The following is a 5,304-nucleotide window of genomic DNA, read 5'->3' on the forward strand; positions in this document are numbered from 1 at the left end:
TTGGGAAGGGAAGAGCGTTCTTTACATCAAGCCTAGAATTTTAATTTTTTATTTTAAAGGAAGGGAAAATGTCTCTAAGACTGAATTTTAGTATTTTCTGTACAAAGCCACATTTTCATTTTAACTGAATTGATGCTCTTTCCAGTTCATTGAAAACAACATGTCTATAAACCACTATTAAAAATAAACAAAAAGTTCATAAACCCCTATGGTATCAAGGCAATCTTCCAATCGATATTTTAAAAACTGGGGTGATTCTAAGTCTTCCTTGTTAAAAAGTTCATTAAGTCATACGATGAGATTTATTGAATATCAATTTAGTGTAAATTACTGAGTGAGGCACTGTGGGAGATACACAGATATGAAGGTTTTAGACTGAGATTTGGAAGAAAGATCTGGGCTGGTGTTCCCAAGGGGAAGAAGGAGAAATTGGTGAAGATATTGTTATTTCAACATAAAAAATGTGCATGGTTAGAGAAATTGGTTGGCTGCGGAAGTCAGTTAGGTGAGACTTTGACCTTTTTCATTCAGAGTGAGTGTTTCATTCAGAGTGAGTGTTGCAGTGTTCTTAAGCTGAGGACCATCCCAGAAAGTCTGAAATATCCATTCTTGTAAATCTTATGCCTTTGAGGTTGCAGTGATGGAAAGTGTATAATGAGACAGAAGCCACTGCATTTCTGCCACCACTCAGTGGTAAAGGACTTGTATAAAAGGGATGCACAAAACACCTGTAATCATGGAATTAAAGCATGGGAAGGGGCTAAATCGCCTTTAGTCCTCATTTTTTTTAGATGAAAGAAATTGATGTTTCTTCTGGTGTTCAGTGATTCTTTGGTTCTCCAGAGAGTTGATACCATAGCTTTGACACTAGCAAAGAGCTTGTGTTTCATTATTTTGCTATTGGAAAAAAAAATATTTTCTCTCAATCTCTGTGCTTGTAATAATGTGTCTATCTTAATTTAGGTCCCTGAAAGCAGACCCTGAGACAGACACTTGGGTGCAAGTAGTTTATTTGGAAGGAAGAAGGGGTGAGGGAACAGGGAGAGGGAGACAGGAAAGGCAGAAAAGCAGATGAAGGTTGCATTACTAAGATCTCAGCTAGAGGCCACAGGACTTCTGAGAAGTATACAGATGTCTCCCAGAATTGTTCTTCTGAAGGATGGCAAATGGGGCATTTATCCATTGGCTCCCATCCCCACTGGCTTGGGGTTGCCTGCAGGATGCATTAATCTCCCTTGTTCCTGAGCTGTGCTCTGTGCATGCCATGAGGCTGCTCTTAAGCCTTCAGAGAAAGCCCTGAGGCAGAAAAGCAGAGAAATGCAGGGTGGGGCTATTTTGCTAGAATAGTCAGCATGCTCAGAAGTGGTGCAGCTGAAATCAGAGGGGGGTAGTTTCATGCTCCATCTACCAAGCCTAGCATATATCTTGCAATTACATGTAAACAAACAGTAACTGAAAATGGCCAGAGTGTAAGCTTCTTGAGGGTAGGCAGGGTCTTTCTTCTGTATTCCGACAGCATGACACATACACAATTCCAGGCAGAGCATGACTCAGCACCGCTGTCAAATATTTGTTATTATACGAATAACTCCGTGCTGAGTGATGTGTATTGGGTAGAGGGAGAGAAGACCTAAGACAGTCCTTGTCTTCAGTTTATAATGTCACTGGGACAGGTAATATGTTTGCATGGAGGGTGGAGTCACGTGATAGTGTTAAAAGTACTCAATTAATTGCAAAGTGGTAGAGTCCAGACAAAGTTTGCAACAGGAGCCAAGAGTGGGCTGGGTAAAACTCCATGGAGAACGTGGAATTGGTGCTCAGTCTTGAAGCATAAAGAAGAGTTTGGACGGGGTATGTGTTTGCCTGTGTGTGTGTGTGTGTGTGTGTGTGTTTACAAGAGGCAGAGGAAAGGGGAAGCCTTGCTAAAGGGGATTGGCACATGGAGAGCTTTTAAAGAACTTATGCTAAATTTTTGTTACAGATGTGACCCGTAATTTGGAACTCTCTGGCAACCAGGCATGAGCCACACTGGCCAGTTCCCTCCAACTTGAAGAGCAAGATTCTCTGTTTCCTGGACCACAGAGAGTCTGACTTGACTTGACTACATACATCTTTTGCTGATGTTTTGTTCAGTCTGGTCCAGTGACTATATCAGTCAATAGGGATTTTAACAGACTGCCTTAGTACTGTAGAGTTCTCTCAAAACAAATACCCTCTCGCAACTAGCTTTATAGAAAGCCCAGCTTGTGTGTGCTCAACAAACAGACCTCACTGGGATGGAAACCCTGTCTTCAGATCTGCTTCTAAGCAATGCATCAGCCAGGAAAACAAACACATCTATAAAAATGTTTTAAAGATGTCAAGGGTATGGAATCTGCAAAGCAAATGGGCAGCTGAGGGCCAGAGTCTGTCTGCATTTCACTAACAGACTACCTCTTCTTTCTGTAGGGAGGAGCATTCCTTTTATAATCAGGCAGTAGAGGGAGATGCTTCAAAACTGCAGTTATTTTATTTTTGAGGTGTGGATATGTAAGGATAGCCTACTAATACAGTGGAATACAGTACTCTTTCTCCAACTTCTGAACCCCAGTTGACCACTGCACAAGCAATTTAGGTGCCTTCTTCTGCCCTCAATTTTCCTTTTAAAAATACTTCCACATAAGTACTTGACAGACGTACTGAGTTGGGAGCTATGTCTACATTTTTTCCTTCTGCTGCTCAGTTTCATATACACAGCTGCAGCGTAGTGACTATAACTTGCCTATATTCTCCCTAAATAAGCATAGTTTTTGCTCCAGAAAGATATCTTATTTTCCCAAATTCAGTTCAAATGGTTTACTTTGCTGACTCGTTGACACCAGTAGTAGGAAACATTGCCCAGAATCAAAAGTGACTTCATTTTTTGATATTCTTTTCTACCATTATCTGTGTTTTCATGGTGCTATTAATTACAAGCTAGGCTATTTTGGGAGATCATGTTAAAACTGTAAACAAACAAAGGAATCCATCTTTCACTGTCAAGCATTGTCCTGGGAGATAGAACCCATGATCTATTCAGCATGAAACCTGCAGTTCCTAGAGGTCACTGCCAAACTATAGCCATGCTGCATCTGGGCTTTATAGGTTGAAACAGCCCCCATCAGCCTGGAGCAGCCATCCAGACCTGGGTGGAATTCCCAGAATTGAGAAACTCCGCTTAGCCAGGACAAACAGGTGCGCTTGCCCCCAAAGGCTGAAGTCACCCTGGGGACCAGAGTGGGTTTGCCTGCATTTTCCTCCAGGATCTGTGAAGAAGCACAGATGTGTCAAGGAACATCTGTATGATTCTGTCTCCTAGAAACCATTCAGCCTGGAAACCGACCCTGGCCCTTCAAGGCAGTCTTCCTTTGAATTTGGTTTAGCTGGAAAGATTCTTAAGTACACGTAACGTGATTATTCTTAGCTGAAGTATTTTCTCCACTTCCTGTCTGCATGCCCAAGGCTTCTGAAGCAGCCAATGTGTATGCAACAGTATTTTCAACTTAGGTAAAAAAGGGATTATTTAGCAGTTTTAAAACTTGTAGTTGCCTGCTTATAGTTTACTTGAAAAGTGAGACCTGATATGTCATTATGCATACTTATTTTAAGCATGTGTAATGCTGGATATGTACAGTACAGTACTGAATGTGTAATTTGAATCAAGTACGGTGTTTCGCTGACTTGGGCGACCTGGCTGGCTTTGCAGAGGTGTTCTCTGAGTTGTTTGCAGTTTTCTGCGTGGGGTGTCAAGTGGGGAGGACCACTCTCATGTGGTCTGCTTCTCCTGATTGCCCAAGTTGTGCCCTGAAGTATCCTCATCCTTAGCCCTGGACATTTCAAAGTGAATTATTAAAGAATACAATTTCTGTGAAATAAAAACTGGTTTTAAGAGGAGCTAATTATGAAATAGATTTTTGTAGTAGTAGGAAACTAAAGAATAAACATTTGATATTCAGCTGAAAATATCTGTTTTCTTTGGGGAGGGAATTGATTACTGTAGCCAGCACCTGCAAATTTGACCTTGTTCTTAAAGATCGTTACACTGCTTGGAACAATTCCCCTTTTCATTTTTTTTTTTTTTTTAAATTTGAGACAACTACAAACATAAAAAAGTTGGAAGGCCAGCAAAAGGACTGTTATTTTTCTAAGTTTCTGACCTAATGCCCTATCACCGCTGACTGGTATATATTTCTTATAAACAATACACTTGCCACCATAAGCACAATATAATCATCAACATCAGAAAATTAACATGGAGACATTGCTGCCCCTAAGTCTCAGACTTCATTCAAGTTTTTCCAGGTGTCCTTATAATGTATTTTATGCGAAAGATTCCATCCAGAATCTCCCTTTGCATTTAGTTATCACATCTCTGTTGTGAACGTCAGTCTGTACAGTTCCTCAGCCTAGGCTTTTATGGCCTTGGCTCTTTTGAAGATTACAAGCAGTTATTTTGCAGAAGGTCCCTTGATTTGTGTCAGTCTGATGTATCTCCATAATTAAAATCAGGTTATTGATCTTTAGCCAAGATAACACAGAAACCATGCTACTTTCTTTTAATTACATCTTATCAGGTGGCTCAAAATCTCAACTTGTTATGTTACTGATAACATTCATTTTGATCACTTGACTAAGTTAGCATCTGTCAAGCTTCTCCTCTGTAAAGTAACTCTATTCCTCTGTATAGTAACAGTTTATAGGGAGGTACTTTGAAATTTTGTGAGTCATCTGTTCCTCATCAAAGTGTCAATTTATTCATTTGTCCATATAGATATACAGATATATGTATGTATGATTTCCTATTTTATTCAAAGCGCAAACATTTGTTATTATTCTAGGCTAACTTTGGAGATCATGCTAAAATTGTGAACAAAGAAATCCATCTTTCACTGTCAAGCATTGTCCTGGGAGTTAGAACCCATGATCCATATTGATGCTTAAATTGTCCCATCCTTGGCCAGCAGGAGCCTATTGAAACTGGCTCTGGTGTCCTTTGACCAGGGCCCCATCATTCTTTCAGCACTTCCTTGCTTTCTGGCAGAACAAGATCCTCCAGGCTCAGCTCGTGTTTTTCCCTGTCCCAGTGCTGGAATCAGTTGTTTTCCGAAGGGGTCCTGCTTTCTTTGAGTGAACAATGGTTTTGAGAAGCCAAGATTTAAGCATTAGTAAATGCTCATTCCTATTGCGATTTCCCTGCTCCAGGATCCTCAGTGGACAGAACTGGGACACACAGATCCACACACACACAAATTTGGAAGTAAATGTGTGTGCCTATGTGTATGTGTG

Source organism: Balaenoptera borealis, assembly GCF_965194805.1.
Source record: "Balaenoptera borealis genome assembly, chromosome: 6".
NCBI lineage: Eukaryota > Metazoa > Chordata > Mammalia > Artiodactyla > Balaenopteridae > Balaenoptera > Balaenoptera borealis.